Raw genomic sequence first — 18,357 nt, 5'->3', positions numbered from 1 at the left:
AAAAAATAGAGGAGTGAAGGTGCTTACAAATGCACAAGGGTTTGTGAGCAGCTGGCGCATTAGAAAGTTATTCAGATTCATCTCACAGTGTAAACAAAAAGTGGAATAAAAAAGAAAGAGGTGAAATTGTGGAGAGAAGAAAAAGAAAAGATTGCCTGCCTGCTGTTTTTGTTTTAGCCTCTGTCTGAGCAGCACTCCAAAATCACCGTCTGAAACGGTGGATTGGAGGAATGGCGAGGGAGAAGATCTGTCATTTCTTAGGCTTTCACCTCAGAAATGAAATGAACAGAAGGTTTTGAATTGGCTCAATTACAATACAAACTTTACAACTTTTGAGTCCTGCGTCATACACACCATTCTGCATCATACACATTGCCCTGAGCATTCTAGACCTTCAGACTGGTAATGGAGTTTTTTTTTCTGTCCTTTCCCTTTCATTAGACAAACTTTTGCCCCTCCTCAGGTGCCCTGGAGCATGTAGAGTGGTTGCAGATTCCAAGCAAAATGAATTTGAGCTTTTGATTCTTCTCCTCTTCTCAATGAAGATTCTCTGAGAGGGGCTGATCCATGTGGACTGCCATTTCAGTGTCTCAGCCCTTTTCACTTACTAATGAGGGAGAAAATAGTCAGTGACCTACAGCGTGGAAGTTTCTCTCAGTTTCTCTCGGTTGTAGTGCTAACTCTGGGTTCTACAGGAATCCAGTAGGCATACAGCTCAAGCAGACCGTGGGTCTTTGACATCACAATATGGCCGCCTTGGGAGGGGTAGAATTCCATGTTTAGAAAAGCTTGGGAAATGGAATGTGGGGGAGGTTTGCTCAGTCTAGTCCACTGTCAGGACTTCTCTTGGGGAAATATTTGGGGGGAGAGTTAAAATTGCAGTGTGGGGAGTAGCTTGACTGGTAACCATTCCTCAGAACACCATGCTATAAACCTGGAACAATACAATGAGGAAGAGTCTTTAACAAAAGCACCCAGTTTCCCTCACTGGAGCTCCATATGATCGCTCAAGCATAGCGAGTCCCAGCCAGTTCTGTACTTCTCTCTTTTTTTCTGTCTCTCTCTCTCTCTCTCCCTCACACTGCATCTCTCTTTCTCTCGCCCTCTCTCTCCCTCCTTGCTGTTCTCTCTCTCAGTAGTAGAGGAAGGAGGCGGGGGCCACACACACAGCCTGCACACAGCCAGGTTTCTGCTCACAGACTTTTTCCATCTTATGTTCAGCCTAGCACTCACTTTTTTTTAAAGGGCAGGAAGCTGAGTGTAAAGTTTTCTTTTCTTCACATTTCTCTCTCTCTCTGATGTGTGTGTAACTGCTGTGTCTTGTTGGGTGGTAAAGCTGGTATGTGATGGAGATTTGGTGGATGATGTTGGTAGATGTTTGTGACTGCTGGAGCAGTGCCACACTGTTATGTCTCTTGTCATATGTTCAGATTCATTTCAGACAATCGCCCAGTGCTTGACTGGACTCAAGGGATCCAAGAATTTGGCATCCTTTAAAAAGAAGAGAAGTCTTGTTTTCTCAAAGACAGAAACAGTATTTCCCTTCCAAGAGCACTTTCAGGAAATGCAATACTATAATGTTGACATTTATGATGGTATTACTGTTATTGTAAAATCTGGTCAAAGTTACAAAAGTGCATTTTGCTAAGATATTCTAATGATATGAAACAATATCTGCACTTTTAGGCCTAACCTGATTTGGGAGACACTTCAAATTCTCGGCATTATATGAGAACTCTGTATCTATTTGATAGCATTGGCACAACCACTCAACAACTGCTAAACGTTTGTGCTGGTTTGGTGTACAGATTTACTTAAAAGTTATTTGGTTTGATGCAGGATATTAGAGGATGAGTTGGGTGTTGAGTCTGGGTTTTAGATTAAGTGATAAGAGAAATGTTGCGTGTAGAATATTACATTTACAGAGTTCATCAAGAGTATTTAAAGCTGGAGTCCAGAACTGGTTGTAAAATGTGAGGTATGTAGTGTCTGTCTTTTTCCCCCTAACTATCCAATTCCACTGCTACTGTCTGTCTTTTTTCCCTAACTGTCCAGTTTGACTGCTTCTGTCTGTCTTTTTTCCCTAACTGTCCAGTTTCACTGCTACGGTCTGTCTTTTTTCCCTAACTGTCCAGTTTCATTTCTACTGTCTGTCTTTTTTCCCTAACTGTCCAGTTTCACCGCTAGTGTCTGTCTTTAGGGAGACAATGGGGGATTTATCAGGTCTTCATTAAGTAAGGGCCCCCTCATCACAGATCTGTTGTGTCTATGATTTGTCAGTTGTGTGTGTGTGTGTGTGTGTGTGTGTGTGTGTGTGTTGGTGAGAGAGAGAGGGGAGAGAGAGAGATAGAGAGAGAGAGAGAGATTTGAGATCTATTATATTTTATGTTTTCTGTGAATCTCATAATTTTTTAAGTATTAATCAGAACTTTTGTAAACTTATACTGAATATATACTTGGACCTGCTTTTATCTTCTGTAGGTTGTGGAATAAAGACTGCTTTTAGAGTCAGCATAAATGTATCTGCCAGATGTTTTTTTTAATAACATATTTACAGTAAAATATTGTTAAATATTTTGCCTCTAGGATGGACAGAGAGTTTGTTTGTAACTCTAATTTATAAGCAAATCAGAGAGTAACTTGATCAAAACCACAAAAATTGTTGAAAATGGAATATAATCAATCTTCACCAGCTTTAACTAAAAAAAAAAAGAGTAAGACTTGGGACAGTTGAGAGAGAGTGGGTTTAATTGGTGTGCAGACTTGACTTTAATGGAAGGCTGGGCTGGCTAATCCACCAATTTCAAGTAATTACTAAATGTAATTCTGATATAGTCATGGTCTCTTAAACCTAATGTGGTTCTTACAGCAACCTATTTAGCTGAGTGGTGACTGAATTAGAACACTGATTCAGTAGAGCTAAATCAGTACAGCCAAATCAGTACAATATGAATTGAATCAGAACACTGATTCGATACAGTGATTCAGTACAGTCAAATCAGCACAGTGCAGTGGTTGTACTCCTTATGTGCCCTATGTTTATTTAGTATGAGGGGTGGATGTTACCAAAAATAATTGATGAAAATGGCATTGGAAAAATACAGCTGAATTCAAAATTCTATTAAACTGATGTCAAATTTGTCACTCAAATTTTCAATTCACATACATTTTTATCAACTTTAAATTCATGTGCATTCTCACCAACACCTATTTGAGGAGTGATACGAGGTTGACATGCCTTATCAGTATCTCATGCTCATTTAGGGGAATTTCAGTGCATCGTTCTTCAAAGGACACCTTCAGGCCGAACGACATGTCTTACATGGAGAGCTTGCTTCAGCACTTGATGTAAGAATTCAGTGGGATTTCAGCAGTTCTGGTCCTGAGTCAGCAGAGTGGTGCGGATCCATCCCATTCCCACCACCACGCCTGATGTCTCGAATACGGTCCCACGTTTGTTTTCACCAATGAAAATAGTTTGGTTCTACAGTAATGTTCGACTTTTCCATGTAACTCCTGCACTGATAGTTGACTTAGCCAAGTTCGCAGTCCTTACGGGGGTTCACTGGGGCTCCAAAATGCCTCATGACGTGCACACCCACACCCACACACACACACACACACACACACACACACACACACACCTGTTTCCAGAAAACAGAGGAAATAGCTACTGTTCGATTCCCACAGTCAAAACCACAATAATCAAAATCAAATGCACCCTATGGGAGAACCTGTTGTAGATGAGGGGATACCAAACCAAGTAGAGAGAGAAAAGAACACCTGACTGGAGATCTCTAAAAAGATATGGAACTGACTAGTAATCTGTGATTAGTCTTCAGAAAAGATTAAAGGTGAGGATCCCTTTGCTTTAGTGAAAACAGTTTTTCCATCGATCATTTTCCACCCCAAACCGAAATCTACTGTAACATATGCAGCATGTTCACATGCTATTAATGTTCACATGGCATTAATGGAGACACTTCAGTGTTACTACATGTGTGTGTATGTGTGTGTGTGTGTGTGTGTAAAAGAGTGAAAAAGAGAAAGGGAACACTCTTTGACAGTTAAGGAGGAATCAGGCCAAGGTGCTGACTCACATGCCATGAACTATATTCTCAGCGTTCCTGTCCAATTGAAAAGCACCACCACCCCAGCCTGCTGCACATCTGTGTGTTAACGCACAGGCCTACATTAGTCATGAATCAGAGAGGACCACACAGAGAGAGAGAGAGAGAAACAGAGATGCTGAAGTCACATTTTCTGTAGTTGTTCAGTTTTGCAGGGCTTTCCAGTTGAACAAAACCTGTTTAAGTAAACTGACAAATGGCGTAAATAAAAACCATTATCACCATACATGAGCATTCTTCCATTTTATTAACTTAAAGCCCATAGCTGTCAAACATGTACTGGATTCTTCATTTTCTTCAGTGAAAATGTATTACAGAAACCCCAACAAAGACAGCACAGTCTGGAAATCTTCCACTGCAAACAAAACCAGTGACACAGACAGAACACCAGCCACTGCAAACAAACCAGTAACACAGACAGAAAACACAACCAGTGCAGACAAAGCCAGTAACACATGCTTAAAACTTAACATTGCAAACAAAACCAGTAACACAGACAGAAAATCTGCCACTGTAAACAAATCCTTTAACAAAGACAGAAAACCAGCAAATGCAAACAAAACCAGTAACACAGACAGAAAATCTGCCACTGTAAACAAATCCTTTAACAAAGACAGAAAACCAGCAAATGCAAACAAAACCAGTAACACAGACAGAAAATCTGCCACTACATTTAAAAAAACAAGGCCTCTCTGATGACATACCACTCAACACAAGATAATCATCACCGCACACACACACACACACACACACACACACACAGGCACATACAACTGTAATCTGACAGGAACATGTCTTGGCAGGTTAATTCAGCTCGAACTCTCATTCTGTTGGAACACACGTCAGAGGCTGATTACTGCTGAGGAAAAGGTCCAGCTGAGGTCTAATCTGTGCTGTGTAACCACACTGAGACGTAAGGGTCTGAATGACTGTTTGTTTAAAAAGCAGGTAATTCTGGTAGCTGGACCTTCATGCAGAGGTTAGACACCTGCACATTGTGTGTGCGTGTGTGTGTGTGTGTGTGTGTGTGTGTGTGTGTGTGAGAGTTTGTGTGTGAGTTTGTGTGTGTAGGGCAGTGGATTCCTCTTGGCTGTCACACAGTCATGCCTTAGTGATACTCTATGGTTCTTGTGGTTTCTCTTGCATTCTGTCCTCCAAAGAAAGGGTGTGTTTGTCTCATCCATCTACCATGGATGCTGCTCTGTCATTTTTAACTCTATAGCACATCACTTTGTCTCTTCACCTCTCCTACACAGACTACTTCACCTTCCTATCCTCAGAGTTTTTCTAGTCTCAGTGAAGCAATGCAGCACATGTTCAAAGGCCACCCAGAGCTGTTTTGGTTAATATGTTTTATATGTAATATATGTATACATATATATTCACTGTGGTCAAGCCAAAGGACAGGGATTATTATTTGGTTTTGTACTGTGCTGTTCTGGGTGTTGTTCCATAGACCAAGCAAATGTTCATGTGTGAAATAGCAACTGGATGTGTGCGTGGGGTCTCTCCTGATCTGTCTTTCTCTCTCTCTCTCTGTGTGTGTGTGTGTGTGGGGGAAGGAAACACAGCCAAATGACACACAGTGCCAGAGAGAAAGAGAGATTAATCATCATGATTAAGAGAATGTATGCATGTATGAAAAAGAGAGAGAAAGTAACATGCAGACATACATATAGAGACAGCCTTAAACAGGCAAATTAACAAAATACACAGTAGGATGGACAGAGGGAGTCAGACAGATGGACAGCCACAAAGAGACAGAAGCCGGGATACGGAAAGTTCAGCTCAGGCGTTGAGGCATTAGTGAAGGGGAAAGGAGGTGGTGGAGGCTTGTTGGATTTATGATTTAAAAAAAAAAGACTCCTCTCTTTTTTGAGAACAGTTTTCTGTTGTTTATTCATTGCTGTGCCCTGCCTGTGCAGCTGGGACCCAGCTGTGAATCTCCTGCATTTGGTCTGAGCTGAAAACCACGCCTCCTCTCCTGCTCCATGCACTCTGACTATTCTCCCTACTCTGCTCTCTCCCTTTCCTTAAAAGGAGATCAAAGAGATATTAGTGGGCATTACTAACCTGTTTCAGAGTGGCAGTTTGCTCAACCTCAAAAAACTGCTAACAGTCAAAAAGACTACAGAAGAAAGAAGAGGAAGAAAACAGGCAGAGAGACAAAGAAATCAAGACTACTGAGAGAAAATGAGAAAAAAAAGATAATGGGGCAGAGGTAAACAGTACAAAAGAAAGTGAGAGAACATTAGATAACTGAAATTGTGGGAGGAGCTTTAAATGGAGAATGCAGAGATGCATGGCAGAATATGAGGCGAGAGAGCCCCCCCCTCTCTCTCTCTTTCTGTGTATCAGAGAGAGAAAGAGAGAGAGAGAGAGAAAGGGTTAGAGAGACTAACAGTACAGTCTTACAAAAGGAGCATAATCGGGAAGCAGTGAAAAGAATGACTAAACATTAGAAAATAGATGGGATAAAGTAAAGGAAGTTAAAAATAAGGATGGTGTTAAAGAGAGAGAGAGAGAGAGAGAGAGAGAGAGAGAGAGAGAGAGAGAGAGAGAATAAGGGTGATACAAAACCACAGGTATGCTCAGTGTGGAACGGTGGGTGGGCCTTCTGAAGAGTGAAGTTAGAGAGATATGTCTACAGGAAAAACAGAGCAAGAGAATAGGTAAAGCTGACAGGAATAAGATGAAAGAGTGGTTTTGCATGATAGTTACTCTCAAAATGAAGATTTTCTTTACTATGTTAATGCAGGTAGGTAGGTATTTAGGTAACCTTGCAAAGACATCAAGGACAAACACATTCAGCATAGATAGTAGCCCAAAATGTTCTGGCTAACAGTATTAGTTTGATATCACTTTACACACACACACGCACATACACACGTGTGCACACACACACACACACACACAGTGGTTTTACTCAACTTCCATTTTACTAAATACTTATAATAATACTCTACCCACACTTTAACCAAAGAAATATTTAGACTTTTTGTTGGCTTTAGCAGTCACTACAATATATTTTTAAATGGTTCAGTCAATCAAGGAACCTGACCTAAACCAAACACACATACACACACATAAACATACTCACACACACACGCACGCACACACACACACCCACACACACACACACACACACACAGACCCTGTTTACACCCTGCATTAACATCCAATTTTGGTGATCCAATCACAAGTGGACAGCTCTAACTACGTCCGTTTACACCTGGCTTTAGAATCCGTGTCTCGAGTGACCACTTGCGATCGGATCTCACTTCCCGGCTCTATATGTAAATAAGCACATAAATCATTTCCAACACGTTACCCCTTTTGTTGGATTTCAGTTTTGCTTTTTTGATTTGAGATGGTGCTTATGACATTTGAGATGTCAGACAAATTTGGTGATCATTGATCGCTGTTTTTGGACATTAAGACATGCTAAGTTGTTTCCTTATTATGAGTGTCAATGGAGAGGAAAACGCTTAACGTGAGATAATGATACACACACACACACATACACACGTGCACACAAACACACACACACACACACACACACAGTGCAGATGTATATCCTCTGCATGATGGTCCATTTTGTCTTTAGGTTACCAGAGATATCTGCTCTTTAAACAAACAGCAAACAAACACACACGAGTGGACAGCTTTGCCTAATCTAATGGAAGCTGAAGGATTTTAACCATGAAAATCACTCCAAGATGAAAAAATCACCTCAAAAATGTAAAACCACTCTGCACTCTGCTAAGACAGTCTAATGTTTTACAGTGTAAAACCATACTGCACTCTGCTAAGACAGTCTAATGTTTTACAGTGTAAAACCATACTGCACTCTGTTCAGTCTAATGTTTTACAGTGTAAAACCATACTGCACTCTGTTCAGTCTAATGTTTTACAGTGTAAAACCATACTGCACTCTGCTAAGACAGTCTAATGTTTTACAGTGTAAAACCATACTGCACTCTGTTCAGTCTAATGTTTTACAGTGTAAAAAGCCAGAGGTGGACAAAGTACACAACCCCATTACTTGAGTCAAAGTATAGATACTCCTGGTCAAATATTACTCCAATACAAGTAAAAGTTGTTCAGTTAAATTTTTACTTGAGTTAAAGTACTGGAGTACTTGCTTTTAAAAATACATAAGTATTCAAAAGTACATTTTCTTTTTAATGTCAAAGCATTGTTGTATTGTTGCCACAATGCATTTACAGAGCCTAATGAAACAACCTACTGAATGCACTAACTTGCTTGTAGAACATGTGGAATAAAAAGCTTGTGGAATATGCTACAAAGCCCATAGAAACAGTTGAATAGAATGCTTCCTCTATAAAAGAGAAGTGTATAGCTTCAGTTAAATAGGCCCTAGGTTGACTCAGATTGGCCTTAAAAGGATAAACATGTTATACTGTTGTAGGCTAGGTTAATTTTACATGTACTACATAGCATTGTCTGAAATGTGAAACAGCTGGATGACCCTCGTCACTGCTTGACACCCCCCCCTCCCCCCCGCCTTGTCTTAATGGGACCGGGTGCTACGTGAATCCACTGCCTTCGTGTGACCTTACTAATAGTATTGTGTTTATCTGACAAGATTAAAACATACATTTCTGAAATGACTTTTGTCAGTAACGTTAACTCAGCATTTTCGCAAGCTAACTATTAGTATGTGTCAGCAGTGGATTCACACAGGACCTGGTGTTATGTCCCAAATGGTTTCCAAGCTAACTGGTTTCCGTATGTGTGTCAACATTAGCAGTTGTGGTCTGCCTCTGTCACCAGATTTGTCACACACTCACAAACATATAAACATATCATCACACAGGGCATGGCCTTTGGGGCAGCCGTGGTCTAAAGGGTAGAGAACTGGGCTCGTGACTGGAGGGTTGCCAGTTCGATTCCCAGGCCCTACATCCACGGCTGTGTGCCCTTGAGCAAGGCACTTAACCCCAATGCTCCCCGGGCACTCACCAAGGAAGGCTGCCCACTGCTCCTGCATCTGGTGTGTGTTCACTACTGGTGTGTTGGATGGGTTAAATGCAGAGGACAAATTCACTGTTCACAGTGTGTGTGTGTGCAATCACTGAAACTTAACTTAACATATTAATCGCAATTTTCAAAGTCGCATCTCTCATATCTACTGTGGTGAATATGATTGTAACTGAGCAGTGAGCACTACATCACAGCCACCTACGAAAGTTAAGCAAACACAGTGCCCAAACGCATACAGGAAGCAGTTAGCCTGAAAACCGGTTGATTTAAAAAATCTCAGACATGGACTTAACATATGGCCATGGGTGCTCTGGTATGGAACCCTTATCTTTATCATCTTTATCTGCAATAGAAGTAGCCATCAGTAAAACCACCAAGTTCAATTGTTAACAAAAATGCAGCACGCACTTGACTGACAGCATTGAAGTAGTTTACTGTGATTGGTTTTTCTCCTGTGACGAACACAATATGGCCTATCGCATTTTAGAAAAGAAAATTCGTCCACTGACTTTAAAGCTATGCTACAAAGTAATGTGTAATGAAAATCCTCTCAGAAATGTAGTGAAGTGAAAGGTACAATATTTGTCTTTCAAATGTAGTGGAGTAAAAGTCACAAGTTTTCAAACAAAATAACACTCAAGTACAGTACAGATACTCGAAAAATGTGCTTAAGTACAGTACTCAAGTAAATGTACTTCATTACTGTCCACCCCTGGTAAAAGCACACCACACTCTGCTGAGTCTTATGTTTCACAGTGTAAAAGCACACTGCACTTTGCTCAAGCAGTCTAATGTTTTACAGTGTAAAACCACACTGCATTCTTCGCAGGCAGTCTAATGTTTTACAGTGTAAAAGCACACTGCACTTTGCTCAAGCAGTCTAATGTTTTACAGTGTAAAAGCACACTGCACTCTGCTCAGGCAGTCTAATGTTTTACAGTGTAAAAGCACACTGCACTCTTCGCAGGCAGTCTAATGTTTTACAGTGTAAAAGCACACTGCACTCTGCTCAGGCAGTCTAATGTTTTACAGTGTAAAAACACACTGCACTCTGCTCAGACAGTCTGTTGTTTTACTTAAGCACCCCACAGGTGAGCCTCTGAGCAAGACCAGGTTTGTTGGTTTCACAACAGTAATGGAATTGGTTTTAATTTTAGGGATGCCATGAGTTGTCCTGGACTGTGTATGAGTGTCTTTAATGTAACTCTGTGTTTTATCACAATGATTATACAGCTGAAACGTGAACTGAATTCTGCAAAAGTTTTGCAACTCTCTAGTTCGGTAATGTGTGGTGCAACTGAAAATGAACCTTTGGACAGCACTCAGGTTGTGGTAACATTACTCTTTGAGTTATATTCTTGAGTTATATTGCTGCAGTTAACATGTGGAAAACATCTGCAAAAAGTTGTGCACACTCAACAGTAAAATGAACCAAAAATGAACCATTACCATTTGAACCCTTTAGAGCAAGAGACAACCGGAGCAAATTGGGAAGACAGCTATTATTAATTCCATATTAAGATATTAACTCTCAGGTTGTTGCAATGTTGAAGACACATGTCTAATAGTTAATGTTCACAAAATGTGATAGATGCCATTGCCCTCAGACTTCTCAAGTTTTGAGAAAGTGCCAGTTTTACAGACTTAAAAAATAAATAAATAAAAGTTTGAAAATGGCTGCTGAAACTGCTACTAAAATGGCTCCCATTTAAGTAGAATTAATATCATTGTGAAGCAGAATTCACAAAGGTTTGGATAGTTCGCTCATTAATCGGGAACGTGAGCTGGGATTAGACTGTGGTGAGACAGGTTAGTTTTACTGTGTGACATTCATCAACAGCCATGTCAAAGAGAAGAAACCCACCATGTATCATAGAGCGCAGAGTGCCACACATCTGTGCTTCACTCCAATTTCTCTTTCACCTTTTGGCTTGCTGACAAACACACAGCAAGTGGCATCGCTGTAGCTGCTTACAGGAGTGATGAACATGCCTCATTGGCCAGTCAAAGTTACACTGCAGGAGGGCCCAGCCAATTGGATTTCAGCTTTTAGTTACTGCCACCACAGCAACAAATCACATGAAGTTTTTTTGTGGGAGGAGAATAGAGGATGCATATGAGAAGTGTATGTTTAATGTTGTAATCCCACATTGTGTGGATTTTTCAGAGTTTTTCTTCTCCTTCAACTGGTAACAGCAAGTTTGAGGTCTCTCACAGAGAAATACCACCATAGGAGATTTTGTTATACTGTACATAGCATGGATGAGTCACAACTGAGATGTTTCAGATGGGTCTGAATCACTGTGAAAACTCTGGGTGTATTGTCTTGCATTGGGGGTGGGGCCTGACAGTGGAGTAGTGATGAGTTTGGAGGTTACCAAAACAAAGGCAAAATTCTAAAACAAAGTTTTCAACTGAAGAAAAGCAAGAGAACTGAAAAATAGGGGAGGGGGAGAAAAGGGAGAGTCAAGCTGTTTTGCCAAGTCCCAAGCCTGGCCCATCCCTCCCTCCCTCTCTCTCTTTCCCTCTCTTCCTCTCTCTCTCCCTCCCTTTCTCCCTCCCTCTCTCTGGCCTTAACACAGTCGAGTGTCCCGCAGACAGGACCACAGGAGGAACGTCTGGCTACATTATAGCTGCCATTATCGTCTCCCAAGTCATAACAGCCTCCGAACACCCACCTCGACTGCAGCTCAATGGAGAGGGGAGGGAACATGGGGGCGGGGCAAGGGGAGAAATAGAGAGGTCACAAGAAAACGAGTCAGCTAAAAGGAAGGGGAGAGGCAAGGAGAAATAGACAGAGAGAGAGAGAGAGAGAGAGAGAGAGAGAACTTTCAAATGAACATCACACCGGAATTTGGAATTAATTTAACACAGTTCTGCCTTCATGCAAGCTTGTTGGTTGAGCAGTTCACATGTTCACATGTTACTCCTGTGTTCAGATTACAATAGCTGAGAAAGGCATAGGAGAGTAGAGGTGGAAAAAATGGAAGCACACTGAAAAGAAACTAAGGAGTAGGAAGTTGTAGACGGGAGTAGAGAGAAGTAGAAAGGGGTAAAACAGAGAGAGAAAGGAAATGACATGAAGGAAGAAGGAACATTTGTTTAGCTTTTCTTTCTGAAGTTTCTTCATCCAAGAGTGAAACATGGGAATCCCCACGTTGAAAGAGGATTTGTTGAGATGTAGATGCTCAGTTCAGAATCCAAATCAAAGATGTGTTTGACTTTAATTATGTCTCTATTTAATAGAGTTTTTTTTCCTAAGCAGCAGCTTTTGAGGATCCATACATGAATAACATTGAAAATGTGAAAGAACACTCCTTTTTGAAGAGGAATTCTGCAAACATAGTGATTATTGTTCAGACATGAGAGAATAACCATATTAATGCATGCACAGTGTTATCAAATAAATCAAGCCGGTCGCAGTACTCTTAAAATAACTGGCATCTAGCATGCAGCAGAACTCTGAAAGCAAATGAACAGCATTCCACTCAGAAAACTGTGTAGAGCTACTGTCTGTTAAATGGTTATGTGTTTGCTTTCTGATAAATTAAACGCTGAAGTTATTTTGTAGTCAAATTCCCTATTATACAGAAACAAGTAACAGTGAGACTAAGAGCTTAGGGCCCAAGAGAGAAAAGCAAAACAAAACACGACTTGTGGGTTGAGCCAATCCTAAAGCACACAAACATCTCTTTAGTCTGATTCAACCAGCTCTTCACTGTCATTCACAAAGTTATCCTCAGATCCCCTGTCTCGCCAGGGACACAAATGAAGCTCTCCACCCCAGCCCACAGAGGGTGGAGAGAAGGAGAGATGTGAAGAGGACAAATAAAGTGAAACAAAGAGGTGAAAGGCAGAAGAAAAGTGTAAAGCTGTTGCCTGAGGGGGTTAGAAAGTGAGAGAGAGGACTGATTGTAAGTGGAGACAAATGAAAGTACAGACAGTTAGATTCATATGCAGGAGGATAAGGGTAAAGAGAGATGGAAGTACAGACAGTTAGATTCATATGCAGGAGAATATAGATTAACAGAGATACAGACAGTTATGTACAGTAGAAAAAAAAAAGTAATTAATAACACGGGGGTGGGTTGGGGGTGCCAGTGTTTCAGAAGTAGTGTTTTTGGTATGGGGGCAGTGAATCAGAGGTCATGTTTTTGTGTGATGACAGAGCTGAAATCAGAATATGTCTGTGTTTGTCCTGGCCCAGCGAGTATGATGGGATTGTGCTGGTTCGACTGGCAGATCTGTGCAAAAGTTTTTCAGTTGGGCAGGACATGGGAAACAAGTTGTGTTAGAATCACATAAGTTGTGCCATTAGTTTTACACCAAAAACTTTTTTTAAAAAACTTCCAAACCATGTCCCATCTTGGTGGTGGCAGGCAGTAATTAGTCCTGTGCACTGTGATGTGTCTAGAATGCCATCACACCATGGCAAACACTTACACAGCCTGACAAATACCAGCTGCTAACTCAGTCCAGAGCGAGTCAGAGTGAAGATGGACTATAGTGGAACCAGTATATTTGACAATTTTAACTCCTGTGTCAAAGTTTGACTTCTGCTACCATGTCTGGAATCCTCCTCACTGTTCATAAGGACTGAGAATAGAGTGTGAGCATGATTCACCATAGAGGATACTCTCTCACCACACAGTATAACAACCACGAAAGGAAAGAACAGGCATCAGTAGTGTAGTAGTGTAGTGAACAGGCATCAGTAGTGTAGTAGTGTTGTAAACAGGCATCAATAGTGCAGTAGTGTACTGAACAGGCATCAGTACTGTGGTAGTGCAGTGAACAGGCATCAGTACGGTAGTGAATGGGCATCAGTAGTGTAGTAGTTTTGTCAACAGTCATCAGTAATGTAGTAGTACAGTGAACGGGCATCAGTGGTGTAGAAGTGTAGTGAACAGGCATCAGTAGTGCAGTGAACAGGCATCAGTAGTGTAGTGAACTGGCATTAGTAGTGTAATAGTGTTGTAAACAGGCATCAGCAGTGTAGTAGTGTAGTGAGCAGGAATTAGTAGCGTTGTAGTGTAGTGAACAGTCAACAGTCGTGTAGTGAACGGGCATCAGTAGTGTCATAGTGTTGTAAACAGGCATGAGTAGTGTAGAAGTGTAGTGAACAGGCATCAGTAGTGTAGTATTGTAGTGAGCAGGCATCAGTAGTGTAGTGAACAGGCATCAGTGATGTATGAGTGTAGTGAGAAGACATCAGTAGTGTAGTGAACAGGCATCAGTAGTGTAGTAGTCTGGTGAACAGACATCAGTAGTGTAGTAAACAGGCATCAGTAGTGTAGTAGTGTCAGCCAAGTTCCACCAGCCTCCATGTCACAAGACAATTGTGAAGTCACACACACACACACACACACACACACACACACACACACACTCACACACAAGCGCACACAAATGCCTGCACATACATATGCATGCACACCAACACTATTCTACACAATTGATAGTCATACTTCCTGACTTTTCCCTTTTCACTGTGGCCCAAACACCCACACACCTTGTTTTAAAGGCTCTAATGAAACGGAGACATTCAGATTTTCATATCCTGTATTTCTCATTTACTGTTGGAGATTATGTACTTAAGCAAATGCAGTAAATGATGCAGTAACATTCTCTATAAATGCAGTAATGTAATTCATATGGTATTGTCAGAGGGTGTTACCCATAATCCTTTACCTACAGTAATTTGTTTTCTTCTATATGGCATGTCTGCACAGTACAGTACTGCGTCAAGACCTCCTCTTTCACGTAGAACTCTTCTCTCATGTGAAAGTCCTCTCTCATGTAAAACTCCTCTCTCATGTAAAACATTTCTCTCATGTAAAAGTCCTCTCTCATGTAAAACTCTTCTCTCATGTAAAACTTTTCTCTCATGTAAAAGTCCTCTCTCATGTAAAACTCTTCTCTCATGTAGAACTCCGCTCTCATGTAAAACTCTTCTCTCATGTAAAAGTCCTCTCTCATGTAAAACTCCTCTCTCATGTAAAAGTCCTCTCTCATGTAAAACACTTCTCTCATATAAACTCTCTCACACAAACTCCTTTCTAAAATAAATCTCTTCACTCATATAAAACTCCTCATACACTTTAACATGAAACAAAAGGGAAACAGAAACTAACAATGACGAACTGGGGCTAATTTACAATTTGATGACCAGCGTTGCCAGATGGGAAATGTAAAAGTATCGTACCAGAAGCTTAAAGTTATCATATTTTGAGGAAAATTATCGTATGCGAGTCATAACCAATTAGAACAAATAGGCATAAATGTGTAATTTCAGAAAACACACATTTATTGAGACCAGTGACTTTTTGACACCGCCTACAAATCTAGCCACACTGTTTAAAAACACACTTCGCCTCTCCCCTGTCCTCACCCCTCACCCTCACCTTCGTGTTCAGCACTCATTTTCTTTACTTTTTTTCCACATAGATGCAGCAGTAAGCTATCTCTCGTGCAAACTCTCTTCAAAAGAGCGACGAACGGCGGGAGAACGTCACTCGTCTGACCAGTTCATTTAGCCCTAGCTTGTAATATTATAAAGATTACTGCATTGCACTGAGTAAATATAGTCAGAGGTGGACAAAGTACACAACCCCATTACTTGAGTCAAAGTATAGATACTCCTGGTCAAATATTACTCCAATACAAGTAAAAGTTGTTAAAGAACTGCAGTATTTGCCTTTAAAAATACATAAGTATTCAAAAGTACATTTTCTTTTTAATGTCAAAGCATTGTTGTATTGTTGCCACAATGCATTTACAGAGCCTAATGAAACAACCTACTGAATGCACTGACTTGCTTGTAGAACCTGTGGAATAAAAAGCTCGTGGAATATGCTACAAAGCCCATAGAAACAGTTGAATAGAATGCTTCCTCTATAAAAGAGAAGTGTATAGCTTCAGTTAAATAGGCCCTAGGTTGACTCAGATTGGCCTTAAAAGGATAAACATGTCATAATGTTGTAGGCTAGGTTAATTTTACATGTACTACATAGCATTGTCTGAAATGTGAAACAGCTGGATGACCCTTGTCACCGCTTGATTCCCGCCCCCCTCCACTTATTGGGGCCAGGTCCTATGTGAACCCACTGCCCTTGCGTGACCTTACTAATGGCATTGTGTTTATCTGACAAGATTAAAACTTTTGTCAATAATGTTAATTCGTCATTTTCGCAAGCTAACTATTAGTATGTGTCAGCAGTGGATTCACACAGGACCCGGTGTTGTGTCCCAAATGGTTTCCAAGCAAACTGGTTTCCATACATGTTCACAGGTTGTGTTAACAGTTGCAGTTGTGGTCTGCCTCTGTCACACATACAATGATACTGTTTGTCTATATCACACATACAATTATACTGTTTGTCTGTATCACACATACAGTGATACTGTTTGTCTGTATCACACATGGGGCGGCACGGCGGAGTAGTGGGTAGTGCTGTCACCTCATAGCAAGAAGGTCCCCAGTCCGATTCCCAGCTGGGCGGCTGGGGTCCTTTCTGTGTTTCCTTCCACAGTCCAAAGACATGCAGGCGAGGCAGATTGGAGACAATAAATTACCCCTAGGTATGAGTGTGTTTGTCTGTGTGTCTGCACTGCGATGGACTGGCAACCTGTCCAGGCTGTTTCCTCAGCTTTCGCCCAGGCCTCAGCTCCCCATGACCCTTATAATAATGGCTTATAATATCAGCCAATATGAATCAAGTCTGTTACAATACTCTCACACCTTGGAAGAATTGTCAATAAAATCAGCCAAATGTTTATATGTTTCTGTGTGGGTTAATAACACTGTGTATGTAAAAGATCAGGTTCAGTTTATTCTAAGCTATTCCACCCCAAAGCTGACTTGTTACTATAAACTTGAACATGTAAGTTTATAAGATAGTATGTAATGCTGAATATGCTGGATTACTACCTCAAAGAAGCCAGTGTGAAATACGTATTTAATAGGTTATTTTATCAAAAGAGTTTGCACAACTGCAAGCCAATTATACTTAAACTTTATGTATATGGCAAAAATACTTAATTATACTTTTCTCAAGTATATCTTGATCAAAAGATTAACTACAATTATAGGCCAAATATACTTAGACCACTCAGTTGTCCCTGAGATGCTTCTACAACTTGAGTGGAGTCCACCTGTGCCTAAATGAACTCATTGGACATAATTTGGAAAGGCACACACCTGCCTATGTAAGGTCTCGCAGTTGATGGTATATGGAAACCAAGCCATGGCGTCGAGGGAGTTGTCCGTAGACCTGAGAGACCGGATTGTGTCAAGACACAGATCTGGGGAAGGATACAAGAAAATTTCTGCAGCATTAAAAGTACCCAAGAGCACAGTAACCTCCATCATTCACAAATGGAAGAGATCTGGAACCACCAACAGTCTTCCTAGATCTGGTGTGTGCCTTTCCAAATTATGTCCAATGAGTTCATTTAGGCACAGGTGGACTCCACTCAAGTTGTAGAAGCATCTCAGGGACAACTGATAGAAGTGGGATGCTCCAGCGCTCAATTGCAAGTGTCATAACAAAGGGTTTAAATACTTATGTAAATGGGATATTTCAGCCTTTTATTTTTAATAAATTAACAAAACACTCCGAAAACCTGTTTTTGCTTTGTCATTGTGGGGTATTGTGTGTAGATTGATGAGAAAAAAAATTAATTGAATCCATTTTAAGATGAGTCTGAAACATAACAAAATATGGAAAACTTGAAAGGGTCTGCACTGTACATAGGCAGTGACATATAATACATAGGCAGTGACGTATAATACATAGGCAGTGACGTATAGTACACAGGCAGTGACGTATAGTACATAGGCAGTGATTTGTAGTACATAGGCAGTTATTTATAGGACAAAGGCAGTGACGTATAGCACATAGGCAGTGATGTGTAGTACATAGGCAGTGATGCTTTTGTTAAACTTTGGTTGATTTCACTTTAAAAATGTGTTATTAAATGGATTAAAAACTTCATGATACTGTGAACCCATCAAATTACAATATAGAAACTGTTTGTGGCCTGGTAGTCAGTTTGGTCTTCTTTTGCTATATTCACGAAAAACAGCATATTTGCCATTTTCGAGAGCTAGTCAAATGGTGATAATTTGGTATCTGCAGATGTCTGATCAACAAAAAACGGGAAAGAAAAACGAAAATGAAAAAAAAACTTAAAAATTAGTTAAAGATTAACCTGTAAA

This window comes from Chanos chanos, chromosome 6, assembly GCF_902362185.1.
Source record: "Chanos chanos chromosome 6, fChaCha1.1, whole genome shotgun sequence".
NCBI lineage: Eukaryota > Metazoa > Chordata > Actinopteri > Gonorynchiformes > Chanidae > Chanos > Chanos chanos.
This window is presented reverse-complemented; position numbering follows the sequence as displayed.